This window comes from Schistocerca serialis, chromosome 1 (genome assembly GCF_023864345.2).
Source record: "Schistocerca serialis cubense isolate TAMUIC-IGC-003099 chromosome 1, iqSchSeri2.2, whole genome shotgun sequence".
Lineage (NCBI taxonomy): Eukaryota > Metazoa > Arthropoda > Insecta > Orthoptera > Acrididae > Schistocerca > Schistocerca serialis.
This window is the reverse complement of record NC_064638.1, coordinates 567,686,388-567,704,506: the sequence shown is the minus strand read 5'-3', so window position 1 is coordinate 567,704,506 and position 18,119 is coordinate 567,686,388. Positions and strand designations below refer to the sequence as shown.

General features: G+C 42.4%; 1 protein-coding gene across 6 annotated transcripts in view; it reads right to left on the bottom strand.

Annotated features, from left to right (window-relative positions):
- LOC126476053 (trafficking kinesin-binding protein milt) overlaps window positions 1-18,119 on the bottom strand; it is a 232,037-nt gene that overhangs the window by 26,483 nt on the left and 187,435 nt on the right. The window lies entirely within an intron of this gene.

The following is an 18,119-nucleotide window of genomic DNA, read 5'->3' as shown; positions in this document are numbered from 1 at the left end:
ACGCAAGGTCGACAAGAAAAACAAACACAGAAAAACCCGATGACGGAGAGGACTCAAGATTACTATTCAAGCTTTGGTGGGCCGTAACCACCTTGCATTCTATGTTCGCTACATTATGTCATGGTACACAGGCCCGATTTTTCACTTTGATATTTATGCGTTCTGGTCCTTCCCGGTAACTGACGGGGGAAATTTTAAGGCTTCTGTCAAATGGCTGTAGCAGATCACCAAACTTTTGGCTTAACGACGTTGTCAAAATATGAACGTTAAGGCTTCTGTCTCAGCGCCATTTAATATTTAATAACAGTAGCAATTTTCTGACAACCACATTACAGTATTTTCTATATTACGGCTTTATACAAAAATGTTGCAGAGGGAACTACTATGACAGGTGCCATTGTGTGTACACTTGGTAACAGCCATAATTTCGGAAGTTCATTAGAATTTATTGCGCTGAGTACTAAGTAGGAAACCAGAAACGCTAGGAAACCAGAAATGCTAACTCTTTTGCCGAATTAAAATGCTGCCGAAATGTGTGAAAACTCTGTCACTGTATGCACTTGCAGTTCTGGTAGTCCAACAACTGTCAATGAACCGGTCTGAGAAAATACCCTCAGACGCCTCGCCAGATGGACGCATTGTTTCTGTAAAATGTTCTTAAACATTCTCATACTGTACGCACTCGGAAAATACTTTTTGTCGTCTCGGTAATTCGGCTGGGCAGTTCGCTGCTTTCCCTGTTCCGTTGTGCCCCAGCCTTGGGAAAACATATTGCAACAACGGGGTTAAGTCTTCTAGAACGTAATTGCTAAATAATAAGAAACACCCAGTCTGTCATGATTTTCAAGATGCGAAAAACTATGCAGCGCAGCCAAACCACTGATTGCCGTATGATCTCGCACTCCTCTAATAAACCGTTAATAATGATGTACTTACACCAAATAAGAAACAAAATAGATTCTTCCGAAAGAGTCACTCTTATGAGGCTCTCATTAAGTTATTGTTCCCAATAATCATCACTCATACTACTACTCCATGATACCTGCACGATGAAAACAATGAAACTGTAACCTAAAATACTGGATGCCTCGATAACAGCGTTAAAACTGAGTAGTGGCAATAAATTTACATAAAATTAAGACTCAGCAAGTGGCGTTGTACAGAATTTCAACACAGTAGCAGCAATTCCGCAGTTGTATCTGGCGACCTCAAACGATCACTGTTTCACTACGAAAAACCTAAATCTACAAAAACGGTACATTGGAATTTTAGTACTACATATGGCACAAATCTTTCAAGCAATCCAGTTATTTCCGAGGGTTTTACTAAGGCCGCCTGTTCAGTACGCCCCAATTTAGTTAACAAACCGAGTTCCAATATCAAATCGTGGCAGGATGTGTGTTTCCATATTCTGAAATCATTTTAATAAATCGATTAAGATGATCAATAATTCATTTACATATTTCCAACAAAATTAACTGCCATGTATCTTAATGCAAGCCCAGATTTTCTGAGCGAAAGACTTCCTCATCACTTGCTATATCGATCCGGGCGTATTATACTGATAGACAAAAGTCATCTCCTACCTCCTAATATCGTGTTGGACCTCCTTTTGCGTGGCGCTGGCGCAATGCAGCAACTCAACGTGACATGGACTCACCAAGTAGTTGCAAGTCCCCTATATGAATACTGAGCCATGCTGCCTCTATAGCCGTCCACAATTGTTGAAGTATTGCCGCTGCACGATATTGTGCACAAACTGACCTCTCGATTATGCCCCATAAATTTTCGATGGATTCATATCGGAATATCTGGGTCGCCAAATCATTCGCTCGAATTGTCCACAATATTCTTTACACCAATCGCGAATTGTGGCCCAGTGGCACGGCGCACTGTCGTCCACAAAAATTCCATCTTTGTTTGGGAACATAAGGTCTACGAATGGCTGCAAAAAGTCGTGCCTAATTGACAACTTGGGTCTGAGGTTCCGTGGAAGGACTTATATTTTTAAAAATATCCAGAATCTGATACAGCGATATTTAAAAAATATAGGTAGGATCGACGTACAAGCCTATAAAAATATCGGCGGCACATTGTAAATATACTGCAGGTTTTAGAGTTGTATATCCAAATACTGATTTATTATTAGATATTCTGTACATCAACAAGCTAGCAGCCTGCCTATCCCCCTCAGAGCAAGAATTGAACGGAAAACGATGCGCGTTCACTTTTGGCGATAACCACTTTGCACAACCTGGTAACTGCTTTAAGTGGCACAATTAAAGATACCCGATGAATCCGTCGTTCGGTTTCGTTACGTTTGAGACGTGTCCGGAACACTTCACTTCATGTAGAATTCCCAGTTTTCATTCCTGCCAACGCCAGCGATCTAGCAGTTCCAGTTTCAAAATTGCATGGTGACGCTAAGCGTTGCTATTTCCGTTGGTAACGACAAGCGCTGATTACGCCAGCATTTTCCCTCAAACATCTCCACCCGCCGGAAAGACCTAATCTTATCATTTACATTTTTGTTCATTTTCAGCAACTATTTTTGAAGACTGCCAATCTGAAGAAACAGCACACTAGCTGCATTAAAAATTGTTTTTTAAGGCAACTGGTGAATTATACCCTCAAATTCGAAATCTTGTCATTCCATTCATCTCACCGCACGCCCACCCCCAAGTGCAACAGGACTTCTTTGTGCCGCCTACACTTGCTTCGCACACTCAAAGAGAGACTGGAAGTGATGAAAGCTTAAAAAGTAGTATGACTCTTTCACGCGTGAAAGTAAGGTTATGTTGTTCTACAATTTCAAAAGAACTACTTAAATATTTACCGAAAGTTCCGAAAAAATATACAAAAAAAAATACCGGCATTCGATTTTGGCATTCTGATACCGATATTCTCCAGAAAAGTATCGATTCGATAATTTATCAACCTACTTCGTGATGTCTACGCCTTAGCGTTAGATATCGAGATTTTAAAAATTATCGACATATCGATATTTTAACAACAGCACTACTTTGTGAAATCTGCGCTCCAGCGTTAAATGTCGATATTCTCCGGAAAAGTACCGAATTACCGATATTTTATCAACATCCCTACTTCGTGGGGTCTGCGCCACACTAACTTAAATCGGGACTCATCTGACCACGATACGGTTTTCCAGTCGTCTAGCGTCCAACAGAAATAGTGACGAGCCCAGAAGAGGTGCTGCAGGTGATGTCGTGCTGTTAGCAAAGGCACTTTTATCAGTCGTCTGCTGCCCTAACTCATGAACGCAAAATTTCGTCGCACAGTCCCGAGGGTGACGACGTGCGCCTCCACACTGATTTCCGCGGTTATTTCACGCAGTGTTGCTCGTCTGTTGTACTGAAAACTCACTGAAAACTCTCTGCAAACCGTGCTGCTCTAGGTCGTTGTGTGAAGGTTGCCGGCCACTGCGTCGTCCATGGAGAGAGGCAATGCCTGAAATCTGGTATTCTCGGCACACTCTTAACACTTGTGAATCCCGCAATATTTAATTCCTCAACCATTTCCGAAATAGAATGTCTAATGCGTCTAGCTCCAACTACCATTCAGCGTTCAAAGTCTCATTACCCGCAATGCGGACGTAATCACGTCGGAAACGTTTTCACGTGAGTCACAAATAACAGCTTCGCCAATGTACTGCCCTTTATATCTTATGTACGCTATGCTACCACCATCCGTGTATGTGCATATCACTATGTCAAGGCTTGTCATCTCTGTGTAGAAGGCTACCTAATTCTTCCAACTTCGCATCTACGTCCACGTATGCACTCCGCAAGCTACCTTAAGGTATACAGCAGAGGGTACTTCTGGTACTACCATCTCTCCCTAGCCGCTCTTCCCCCCTTTCATTCACGAACGTGCCATGTGAAGTTCCGTATGAGATTAGTTTCTCAGATTTTCTCGTCGTAGTCACTTGGTGACATATGTGGCAGTAATACTTTGACGGAATGCTCTTGGACCAAACGCTCTCTAAATTTCAACAGATAAGCTGTTCGTGGTGTACAAGACATACAGCCTAGCAGTATCTGAGTATAGATCGAAAGGGGTTTTAGTAAGCTACCTCATTCGTGGATGAATCACATTCCCTCAATCTGTGTTCATGACAGCTACTGCTTCCAATGATTTGTTGCCAACAGTGTAATCGAAACGTAGTGCATCTCTCCGTCTATTTATGAGCAATACGTTCCACTCTTCCCGTTCTCCGTCAACTACGCTACCCTGTCCTACTGTCGGTCTTTACATTACATATTTCGGTAGACTTATAGCGCTGCAACCTACCTACAGATAGCAACATCGTTCGTCAGTAGCCCTACAGACCCTGTAACGTTTTCAACTAGGTCAATGATATACGTTGGAAAATATGACGGCCGTATCATACTCTTGGCATATTTCCGAAACTACCTTTACACACATAGCTTTTGTTCCGTTAAGAACGGTATGTTGAGTTTTATCTGGAAGTAAGTTCTGAATTCATAACAAATGCGGTCCAATACCCGGTTACGTCCGTAACCTCTTCAGTTATCTTCTTCTGTTCGAGGTTTCGTATACTATACCTGCAGATTTTATTTTTCTTCTCTGGGGCGTAAGCAGCTAAATTTTTTCTTGCATGTGGTATAATGTACCACAGACAACACGCTTGCGACAGCTCACTCTTCCGTTCCGCCGAACACCGTAAGATGTCAGCAGTGGTCGGAAAGTTTGGATTCTGCAACTGCATAGCATGTCTAGGCGAAATACATGTGAAGGCAAGTCTCTTTTTAATTACATGTGTTTGCATGTTTTAGTATTTATTAAAACTGTGCAGGCATCCCTCAGTTAATAGTGAACTGTAAATTAACGTTATCCCCAAGCAAAACAATTTGCGCCTGGGCGCGGCTGTTATTAAAGAGCTGCGCGGAGGGCCCGACGAGAATAGCAGGCGACAGAGGTGGCACCGAACGCGGCGGGGCTTCCCTTCCCTCCCCCTGCCGGCCAGACAGGATCAATAGCAGCCGCCGACGCCGCCTCCAAGCCTCCACAGCCGCCGCCCTGTCCACAGCTAGTCCCGCCGCCTCAAATCACATGCCGTCTTTCGTCGCTGAAGAGCCACCTCTTAAGGTTCCTTGAGACCAGCACAAATGGCAAACGATTAAAACGCAAACATAAATAACGTAATCCAGGCCTACATATTAAAAAAAAACCGTTTCGTTTGAATAAGCAATCTGCTACCGCTCACAGAAATTATTCACTACCTAAAACCGCGTAGGCGTTTTTCCCCAGAGCAATTTAATGTGGACGACCACATAACGCCAGTCGTGAGCAAGGCATATAAGAAACTCATTTATTGGAAGAACCCTATGTGCAATTTGCTGTACAAGGGAGGTCGTTTACAACCCATGTTCAGACATTTATTTATTTAAACTGATTACAGCCATCAGGTCCTCTCTTACATCGGACCAGGATTTCACACACATGGTATTTTTTTACGTCAGTTACCTAAGAAATAAGTTTTAATATAACAGTATTAAAATTATCTGAGTATTTATAATGGCAACGTGGACAAATAGCAAAGGTAATACTGGTAATACTGCTGCAACTGCCACTACTGGCAGATATAAAAACACTTCATATGTGTACAAAATAGATGTTTTCTAATATAGCGAGTTCTGGAGAGGGAAAATTTAAGGAGACTGCACCAGCTAAGAATACCTGTAAATGAGAAAGATCTGTTTGGAAAGACGGATGACAAGGTAATCGTAGCTGGTTTAGTAGACACGTCATTGGCTCTCTACTGAAGCTCGGTATGTTATACAGTTCTCTAATAGAATGCGCAGTCGAGTTCCTGCTGCCGAGAAAGACTTCGTGAAAGTGGCTAAAAGTGGGACAACGAATTTTGGTCGAAACGGGTGTTTTTGCCATGTTCTTCAGACAAGGGCGTTATGATCCAGGAGATATATGGGGGTAGTATAGGCTGATAAAACAGTAGAGAAGACAAAGGGTATGGGAATCTCTGCACGTAGCCAGTTGTCCACGAGATGGTGAAATCCAAGAGATGGTGAAATGTGATCAAAGAGTCGAACATCACGGATGTAACGAACACATGCATTCACAACCAGTTCCAGGCGCCTTGAGCTTTCCTAAGAAATGTCTTGCAGGATAACATCGCTGTTATCAATAACTGGATGTTGAAGTGTTTGCACAAGTTTCTTTTTCAGGTCAAGAGGGAAGAGCTTTTTAAATTTTGTAATGAATGGAAAGATGCTGATGCCTTCTTGCACACTCCAGTTACTTGCTCACAATCAGTTCAACATATATTTTCATCTATTATTTCTCCTGGACACACTGTTCAATGGTAAGTTGAAATTTGTCCCGTTTTGGATTAAAGATGGTTGGGATTCCCGATGTTTCGGGCTAATGAGCCTAGAATGATTAACCAGTACCTCTTGGGTTTCGTACGGGTTGAGCTTTAACGCTGTATCCTGCGCCCTCTTCGTCGTCCTGGGACTGTCAAAGTTGGGATAACGTAAATGCGAAAAAAGATTCAAGGAAGAGATGAACAATTCGTTACATGTTTAATCGGCGTGCGGACGTCACGAGAAATGTTCAACGAATTGCAGCGGAAAGTCTGAGAAACCGTGTTCCAAATGATGAGAATAATAACGTTATAATGCGTTGCAGTTGCTTGTACCGCAATTGCATTGTGTGTTTTTGGAAGAGAACTCGCGGAAAAAAGGGAAACATACAGGGTGCATCAAAAAGAATCATTCTTAAATTAACAAACATATACAATAAATTTTGTTTTTTGATGAACGGGAAACTCAAAAAGTTTTTTCATACTTCTCATACGTATTTAATATACCCCACCCCACAGTTGCACGGCATATATCAATGTGGTACTCAAATTGTTCCCACACTGCAGCGAGCATGTCTGAGTTACAGCTTCCACAGCTGTTGTTAAGCGATGTCTTAGTTCATTCATTGGTGTTGGTAACGGAGGCACATAAACAGAGTCGTTTATAAATCCCCACAAGAAATGATCATATACAGTCAGGTCCGGTGACCTTGAAGGCCAGTAATGTAAGGCAGATCATTTAGTCCAGTGCGGCCGATTCCGTATTCCTTTGATTTAAGAATTCCCGCACTTCCAGATGCCAGTGTTGCGGTGCCCCATCCTGTTGCTACATGAATTCGTTCCAATCACTCTCCAACTGTGGGAAAAGAAAGCTCTCAAGCATATCGAGATATATGCTTCCTGTAACAGTATTCTCGGAAAAGAAAAATGGACAACACACCTCTCCCCGTCAAACAGCACAAAACACATTAAATTTTGGAGAGTCCGCCTCATTATGTACAACTTCAAGTGGTTGTTCGTACCCCATATTCTCACATTATGACGGTCCACCTTTCCATTTAAATGGAATGTTGCTTTGACACTAAACACGGAAGGAAACTGTCATCTTCCATCTTGCCAAGAACTCCACGTGTCGTTGTTTGTCACCTTTACGAAAGGCTTGCAGTAGCTGAATTTTGTACGGTATCGTGTACATGTCGACGCAACACACGCCAGATGGACATCGGCAGCATGTTGGGCTCTCGAGCTGCACAGCGAACTGATTTCTGCGGACTCCTTGTGTGAAACTATGGCGGACGCGTTCGAAGTTCGTGTCATGAGACTCGGGGGCGGTCCGGCGATTTGCCTCTACACGAACACGCGTATGGAGCATCCTAACCATACCCAGAGTACGAAAGTCAAGCTGAACTGTTATTACTACCTCGCAGTGCGCAAAATGTAGAACACAAAACGCTTTCTGTTGTCCCGACACCATTTTTACTAGAACTGAAGTGGGCACACACTGCTGCTATCTAGCGGGAACCATGCGAAACTCGAGAGTTTGCTCTTTCGAACAGTATGTTGCTCTCGCAGTATCTCTAACAACATAATAGTTATGATTTTTTTTAAATCCGGTGATTCTTTTTGATACACCCTGTACTTGGGTGAAGTAGTGGGTTTTACGTCGAGATGATAAAAGCATCCAGCAAAATTTGTTACAAGAGCTGCAACGGAGGCCACCAAATCTTATATAAATTACTTACGAATGGATGAGAGTTCATTTCAGTATTTGCTCAGTAAAATAAAGTGACTGCACATACTACAAAGCACAATAGTCACTTGAGAAATGCTATATGTTAAGAAGACAGGCTCACCGTAACACTGCGATTTCTCGCTACAGGAGATAGCTACTCTAGCTTACAACATGGCGCTAATACAACTGTGCACATTAACGAAAGGAACATACTAACTAAACTTTTTGCTGCCTTGTTTTCAAACAGACCACAGATGTCAAATAGCTGTAGCGATGTCAGCGGTCCGTGCAGTTACATTTCACATTGCAGTGACAGAATGAGAGCGACTGTTATGATCAAATCTACGGCGAGGCCCTAGATTTGATCATATTTCTTTGACGAAAGGCGAGCTTTGACAACGTTCCTTATCCTATTACACCACCAAATACGTCTGACAAATATTTGAAGTAACAACATATGATAGTGTAATACTGGCCTTAGCACTGATTACAGAAATCAGGGGCTTGTGACAAGTTGCTTGACCGTTGTACCTCATTATTTTGAACACTACATGGACAGTCATCCTAGGTGGACTGTTTATACCACTTTGGAATTCACAAGTTATTTCTCCGTTGATATAGTGAGACTTTTGTAACCAAGTTCCGCAATGCTCGACTTCCTGTCCGTGGGTACATTAGATCTGTCTCGATTTACCTGTGGTTGTTCTTCGCGTTTCCACTTCAGTCACACCAACTGTCGACTGACAGCTTTGGAAGAATCGAAACGCCCCTGATGGACATGGTACCTAGCTGGCATTCAATATTAAGTTGGATTTCGAAGCCACTGAGCTCTCCTGACCGACCCATTCTGCTGTTACTACAGTCCGATTCAACAACCATGGCGGTCCGCGCACGTCGAGGCATGCACGGGGATTCATTGTTGCCTGTTCCAAGCGACAGTTGCAGTACGCCACGAATACGCATGATCTGCCCTTTAACAAGACATGTATTCTGTAAATTATGTCTCTCGCGTGCTTGTGTAGAATTTGTTGCTGACCACCATCAGCGATGACAGCTCGCAACAAATAGATTAAAAATTCACTAAATTACTCGTTGCGATCAAGTTTGACGCTGGTACTGGCTACTACATTCACAGCCGAGCGCTCATAACATTACTGAACCCCAACCGATTGTCGGGGAATGCGTGACGTAGGTGCGCAGAACAAGCCTAAGCTCGACCGCCATCTTCGTGGCTCCAACCATAGTTCTCTATTGACGACACAGTACTCCCCCCCTTCTTTTATACTGGCGCCTGCCTCTAGTTTCAGCTAGTGGTCAAACTCGAATCAATAGGCGTGTCTGGATACTTTCGACCAGTATCTCGCGTCAAGACCACGAACCTAAAATTAGAGAAATTCTATTTTATACAAAAGAGTCCCGACAATATGTTTTCGCGCTTAGCTTACGCGAATAGATATACTGTGGCATCAATATAGATGCGCATTTGGGAGAGGCCTAGTAGCGCAACTTAGCGTCCAAAACACTGCGTTGAAGTAGATTTGTGTGCTGTGCCCAGCAAAAATAATGAGGTTGTAGAGTGGAGTCATTGTAATGGCGCACAAAAATCAAGTCAGTTGTAAAGCGCGAAAAGTCCCGGCGAGGACGTACGCGATATTCTAGCGTAAATAGCGGAAACTTTAGTTTACGACCAGCCAAAATGCTTTCAAGGCGGAAATTAAGCTGCTGCCGAGTCCTTCTGGGTCACTGTCGGAAAATCGACCACCTATTGTCTTGCATTAATGTCGACGGGCTTGGGGTTCTGAAGAAAGTTGGACGTCATTAATTCACGAAAATATGGATGTGTGGCATATTTGCTCCTGACCAATATCGGACGAATCAACGATCAGGAAGCAACAACAAAACTTACAAAAATAGAACAGAAAAATTTATAATGGACCCATCTGTTAGGCACTTCAGTTCGACGAGTAAGATAAGTAACCATCAGGGTCGAAATGCGTAGTAGTTTCCATCCAATTCTTGCGGAGCACTGTGGCATCAATGCTTCAATCGACGCCAAAGGAAGTCTACACTGAAATTGTAACAGCTTTATGAACACTACCAAAGCGTGTTAATTCAACGGCGAGCAAATAATATTTTTATCCAAAATTTTTCACGGAATATTTCTATAAGCAAAAATGGGTATGAGGTAGTGATAAGCCAAGGTTTTAAGCATATTTTGTGAAGGTGGGCAAAATTAATCTCCTCATGGCGCATCTAGTACGAAAAAATACCCGAAACACACTTAAGCCGGAAAGTAATCCTCACGCTATCAGCACAATAGCACTGTGAATATCAGTTATGAAGTGTTATCTAGTGTTTAATCCGTAAAATTTAGGGCAGCGCGACAGTTTTCATCTACTACGTTTTATGGAGAAAATCCGGGCGGAAGTGTTTCTTGGAGCTCCCTCCGCCATTAGGAAAAACACCACTACGCTGGGACCAACACACCATGGTACACAACTTTCCTAATTCTGACTCCCAGTTACTGTGCGCGTTCATTTGGGTTTTCGTCACTATCTGGCTCCCTTTTCAACGAAAGGTAACGTAACCAATGTCTCCAATTTCAGAGAAACTGCATACAGTTTTCATTACATATAGAAATATCTAACACACATTACTTCTAGCAAATGTTTAATCTTTTGCCAAATAATATCTCATTTATGACATGTGGATCTATTTGCCGTAGCTGCCTGTCACACGCCATTATTCCTTCAGCGACTTGTGCTTTCGCAGTCTAGATAAGTTAAAATTCAAACAGATTACACACATGCAGAATTTAACACATTAATGACCTTGATGTGCGGTAAAACCGAGACATCTCCGTATTTCAAAATCATTTTTATTTCAAAAGTGATTCAAATGGCTCTGAGCACTATGAGACTTCATTTCTGAGGTAATCAGTCCCCTAGAACTTAGAACTACTTAAGCCTAACTAACCTAAGGACATCATACACATCCATGCCCGGGGCAGGATTCGAACCTGCGACCGTAGCGGTCACGTGGTTCCAGACTGAAGCGCCTAGAATCGCTCGGCCACCCTGGCCGGCATATTTATTTAGTTTTAGTCTTTCGAGCTGGATATTTCCCTTGTTAGCGAGAAGCTAGAAACATGTAATTTTCGTTTAGAGAGTTTTTCGTGACTACCAACAAACGACACATCTTGTTTTTTGGTTAATGCTGGATAAGAATTCTTCCATTCGTGTGGATAACATCGTTAGCAATAAACCGCAGTGTTTGTTGGGGCGCCACTGCAATATTACTTCAAGGCCACATAGTACTACTATAAAATGGCTGGAATGTTTGAAAGCTGTTGGGCACACGCAAATCCATTGACAGTTTTCAATACTGTACCTTGGATGAATGTATGTACGCCCACGGTAAACAAATCTGTCATGGAGAAAGGAATACCAAATTAGGCAAACTAAAACGAGAAATAAACGACGTACATCGCATCGCTAGGGAAATAGGGTAATCTAACTGCTGAGCAGAACACTTGATTAAGAATACTCTTATTTAGCAATGAATGTTGCTATTTGTGCGCAGCGCCAGTGTCCAGTGTTTTACGAGACAAGGCTGTGTTACTACTGTTCCACAGCTTCTGCCGAGCCTGCGACAATTTTACTGGTGTAAGTTTCCCGATGCCATTAGCATCTAAAGAAGGTTGCTTAGCCGATATCCACACTGCTGTTTGCTTCGAACAAATAGCCGTATACCATTCAGTTTCGTTCTCTACCTATGGGTAACAGTTCAAGCAAAGTGTACTTTGTTGATTCAAAATCAAGGTTTGGGCTAGTCATTTTCCCAATGCTATGTCCTCTTTCAACATATGGAAGCCGTGATGAAACTGGCTGGCGGACTCTAAAATGTTAATACTGCGAAATATTACTAGACGGCTTCATGAAACTGCGATATTATTTAGTTCGTTGGACGATCACAGTGCTATTGTAATTGGTCGGTTTTGTTTAAAGAAGACCAAAAGAAGACGGATGAATGGTATAAGGAGTGACAACAGGTCACACATTGAAAATTTGTTAAAGTTAGAACGAGGAAAGTTATAAATGTTTTTTATACATTGATGGTTCAACATCTAATGTCATACCGTATTCTTTAGCTCCGTATAAAATATGAAAGGTCTGCATCCAAGCCGAAAACACCTGTATGTTTTTCTTTACGTGACTATTATCCTGGAAAGCGAATATTTTTAATCGTGTTCAAAATATAATGGGCTGTCAAATGAACACCGACAACCGCCGTAACATTACCATCGAAAGTTTCGATTCAAAGTAATCACCAGACGCATTAAGACATTTATCCCAATGAAGATGGCATCTGTTCTTTCGGACATGTCCGAAAGAACACATACTATCTTCATATAGATAAGGCTTACCGGCCAATGATCTTCTTCAGTGCGGATGCACTCACGTTGCTCAACTCTTACGGGAATCGGTAGATTGGCTGCCGGGAGTTATGAGTATAGTGGACAGGGGCACTGCAATACAAATGTAGTGTGTGGACACTAAGTTGGAAAAGTGGGTCTCAGGGGGAGCGTGCCAGAGATTAGTCCCTGAAGTCGCACTACCCTCTGTGTTCTCGATGACTCAGTCGGATAGAGCGTCTGCCATGCAAGCAGGGGATCCCGGGATCGAGCCTCGGTCGGGGCACACATTTTCAACTGTCCCTGTTGATATTTATCAACGCCTCTAAGCAGCTAATGGTCTGGATTTCACTGTAATTACATTTATCCCACTTCGAGACGAGACGATCTATTCCTGTTTCGTAGAACGGGGTCGGTTACTGCCTTGTCTACAACGACACCCACTCTTGCACTTCCTCGTACGACTGGAACCGACGTCCACGCATGTCTTTCTTCAGGTCGCCAAAGATGTGAAAATCATACGGTGAAAAATACGGGATGTACGGAGGACGTTGCAGTGTTTCCTAACAATCGCTGAAGCGTAGCCTCCGTCCAACCGGCATTGTGGGGGCGGACGTCATCGTTCAACATGGTCATCCCGTACGACAGCATTACCTAAGCATTTTATTTTGATGGCGCGTCAGTTACTACTGCCAAGTGTCTTCACAGCGCTGCGCACTGATCGTGGTTCCTCGCATGAGGAAGTCAACGAGCAAGAGGGGCCCCTGCAGTCAAGAAAAGTATCATGACCTCACCATAACTCGTGTGACCAGGTTTGGCTTTCTTTGGCGGGGATGATGTGACGTGTTAGCACTGGTGACTTTGCCGTTTGCTGTCTGAATATTGTCGGACGGAATCTTCCTGTTGCACGAGACCACCCGCCCTCACACTGACAATTGGACGAAGGCTACGCTTCAGCGATTTGCTTGGTAAACACTGCAACATCATCCGTACAGCCAGGACCCTTCACCGTGCGATTGTCACATGTTTGGCAACCTGAAGAAAGATGTGTGGACGTCGGTTTTAGTCGGACGACGAAGTGCAAGAGTGGGGAGGGTTGTGGATTCGTCAACGACCAACAGCGTTCTACGATACAGGAATTTATTGTCTTCCAGTGGGCTGCATGTGTTAATTGCATGTGATGATTAATTTGGAATGGAATCATTCCATGGTCCCGCTGTGCCAGGTGAAATTTTGATGTCCCTCATATTACTGGAAATCTCATCACCAAAATCACTGTTTTCATTTGTGCCCTCACTTTCCTTTTCTAACTGTTGACCGTTCTCAAAAATTTAGGTTGTTCTTTTGTCGCATACCTTGAGAAAGGACTGTGCTATGTATTCCTTCCTCCCCCCCCCCCCTCTCTCTCCCTCTGTGTGTGTGTGTGTGTGTGTGTGTGTGTGTGTGTGTGTGTGTTTCTCCATTTTGAAATTCCACAAAACTGGTTAGCTGCGGTGCGGCTAGGCGTAATCGATATCTAAGGATGATTGTCAGTTGAAATAATCAATACAGTTGGGCGCTCATAAAGTAAAATTATTCTTTAAAAGTAGAAGTTGTTCGTTGCCTAGAGGAAATATATACCTTTTTAAGAATATTTCCCACCGTGTTTTCCATATTCTGATGGTTTGATAGTTTTCAGAGATGAATCTCGGTACTCCAATATTCTGTTCCTCTACCACTTGAGAGTATGATGTTGCGTCCATTAAATGAGGATAAATCCGCAAGGAGGGCTATGGAAATGACAGCTTTAACCATGCAAGCAAGCTGGTGGCATTCTATTGAAAGAGCCAATGGTGTAATAGGTAACTAGTACAGCAACCGCACAGATGGCAACAAGTTTCTGCTGTAATCAGAACCATCTGTGTGTTGATAGCTGAAGTGACAGTTTCTCCTATTATTTGAGTTTTCTCAATTTGCTGTGAGATTTTCGATCTTCCGATTGTTTCAATAACATGAGTTTCCTTGTTTAAATTGTGTTCAACGTGATTTGTCGTGAGTTATAGTAATAAAAACAGCATCTGGGACAATTGATCCAGCGATGAATATTTTCCATTACATTCAAAGTCCTACAATATTAATGTTTTATATTTTCCCATTATTTTACACCAACATTAATAGTTCTTGTTTGGGTGCATTAAGTACCTCTGAGACCTAACTGCTGTAGATAAATTCTCTATTAAAGTAAAATGACAGGTGGCCATTCCTAGCTCACCAATGACGGTGATTTTGTCTCAACAGGAAACTGCACTAAGACTAACATATTTTGTATCAATGACTGGCACACTATTGTTGCGAAGTTAACGGGAAAAACCCTAGTGAGAAAGGAACTAATGACAAACAACTTCTTGTCTATGTAAAACTTGTTGGAGTCTTTCACCAGAAGGACTAGCACTGAAAAACAACCAGTGTCATGGTTGACGATGCAATGGATTCTGTAGCAAACGAGTGAGCCATTCGCACTCTTTTTAAAGGAAACACAACATACATGGAACTTCACAAGCTGAACTTCAAGCCGACATCTAGAAACGGATGCAAAGTTTCTGACAAACATGCCACGAGGAAAGCTGTACCCAGGACCACTGGCTGTTACAAAAGCGAAGGACGACATGGAACTGTTCGCCCCCAACTTTCAGAGTCTTATTTCGGAAGACAATGGGCTACTGAACTGAATTTGTAGTACTGACGATGAGTGACAGCTTAGGTTTAATTATGTACATTCAATGTTATTGACTGCCATATATATTCTTATAGAACATAAAATCATTTACCCACTTATGTCACAATTGGCAGAACTCCATTTAGGGCCTTTATCAGGTCTGGATGAAACTGATTGAAATTGTTAGCTAGAGTCAGAAAAAAACTCTACTGATAATACATAATATAACATAAAAGTACTGCTGAATTCTTTATAACAAACCTAGTAAACTATTAATTATTTCGAAATAAGAATAAGGCGATTTACTTCACTTGTGCTCTAAGGAGCTCATACATGAGAACTATAACACGTTTGTTCAGGTGTGGTATGTGTTACGTCCAAGAGTTGGGAACTGCTTAAGCAGGCTAAGTCACTGGCGGGGAACCCCTAGCATTCTCCAAACCACACTTGTCAGCGGCCATGCGTGATGCAACTTTACTCGTAACGACCTTCTCAGCTGCGCAAGAAAACAACAGGTGCGTATTTTACGTCGAAGCTGCGACAATGCGCGGAGCAGACTAGAGAGGGATGCCTACTTTCGCGTTTCAGAGGACCACACACCTGATGGCTCCGGTCAGCTGTCACTATATCCACAACGCGACTCCATCACTGCACTTCTGCCAGACTTCGTAATTGGGGGATACGACTTTTTCCTCGGTAAATAGATTAATGGTGTGCGTACAATTTTACTGCCACTGCAGACTACTAATATTAGCGAATGGGATATATTTTTGACAAGGCAGAATTTTACTGAGGTCGCAGGCAAAAAATACCTGTTTCTTTACGAAAATGATCAACCTTTGTGTTATAATGACTACCACCGAAATGTTTTGCACGAAGTCTACTTCTTGTAGAAGTATACGTCATTTTGCTTTACCACCGAAATGTGTGTGTGTGTGTGTGTGTGTGTGTGTGTGTGTGTGGAGGGGGGGGGGGGCGGGAAATTAATACCTTCGTGCCACGTATCTGTAATCCAATTATATCTACCTCTGGGGAAAAAAAAACTTAAAAGCCATGATTTCATTCAATGCCATGCAATACAGCGAAGCATGAATTTTCGTTAGTGCAGAAAATGTGATTTCTATGCTAGCCGCTATTTTAAATCCATATTACGTACTCCACTGACACGACCGGAATACTACCGATAATCCTCCTACATGCTTCCCAAAGTGAGAACCTATGTTTTTATTCACGAGGCAGTTTATCCGATATTCCAATAATCGTGACAAGGTAGTGAGTTTCTCTATGCGCGGAGAAAATATTAGACTACAATTCAGCCATTCCTCAACGTCGTTATCATTGGAGACGTCGTATTAAATTATCTTGAGGAAAAAAGAAAAAAAAAGATCTGATCAGTGACACTCGGGCGAGCCAGCAAAGTGGAGCAGTCTTTTGAACCTCGCGTTCCGAAGGATGGCAGCTCAAATCCCCGTCCTATCACCCATATTTAGGTTATTCTAAATCGCTTAAGGCAAATGCCGAGAGGGCTCCAAAGGGGCACTGCCGATATCATACTACAAAATCTCATCGTCGACAAGGCAGGCGATCGTCAACAGTAATATTAGAATAACGGTATTCTTTCAGATTTAGCCCTGCGAATATTTTTGCATCAAAAAACATGATAAAAGAAGCTCATTTAATTTCTGTAGTGCTAATTTGTATCGCATATAAGTTGTCATGTAATTAATGAATTTCTGGACATAATACATGCACGCTTGGCAACAGACACTTAAACTTCCGTCAGTCGGATCAATGTTGTTTTATGTAACGAGATCAAGACTTACGTAACGCTTCGCCAACAGGGAGATAATTGATGTCTAGCGCCTGCACGGGACCTGTACTCTATTGTTCACAATGGAAATGACTGTGGTGAGCAACCTTTCTTGCCGCAAAGAAACTTCCATTTCAAGTCTTACGTAACAACATATTTACCCTATCGTACAATTTCTATGTTCTACGCTCTACGAACTAAATAGGTATCTGCACAGTTGCCGAACAGCGAAACGAATGGATGAAATCAACTATTTGTTGCTAGCGTCAAAATAGATGAGCTCTTGTGCTAACATTTCTGAATGTCTCACTGCACAGTTTGTCGACGAACAAACTTGTATAACTGTGTTATAATAACGTCTGTATTTTCTGCACCACCTGACAGGTGCCTTTCGAGCCTCTGGTCGTACAAGGAAAGGGACAAAAGTTTGTCCTCGACATTGCTTAGTATATGGCACAATACAGATTAGTTTACACTGAAGAGATTGACACCAATCTTACTTTTGTTAAGTTGTTTCTGCGTAGTTAACTAAAAGCCCCCACCACCTAGCGGAAATCTTAATGAAAACACTTCAGAACGATAAGATCGACAGCGATGGAGAGGGCATTTGAATTTACAGACAACACCTTTTAACCCGTCAGTAACGATTGCCCCATACGTGTTATGTAATTTATACATGTTACGTAATTTTCAGGTCTTAACAATCAATGTCCAAAAATAAAAGAAACGATTTCTGAACGTACTAGCAATATCTCCTCACAGTCATTCCAAGGGAATTTTGTCGGTCCATACGGAATGGCCTAATATATAGAGGATCAGGACAATGCAAGAGCTGGAGGAACACCACATTATTAACTACTTTCCGCAGTAATCACAAGAGCGACGGCGTCACCCACATCTATGACTGAATACAGAAAATGTACGCCAGAGGACACAAAAAGCTTGAAATTTACCTTAGGGTCAGAAACAAGTACCTATAGTCTTATTTACGTACTGACATGTAAGCGATATCCTGAAATCGTTTTCCTCTCCGAGTGCAGCGCTCGCGTAGACGCAGCTGCCGCATAGCACTGGACAGACGCTGGCGTTTCCTGGAAATCTGAG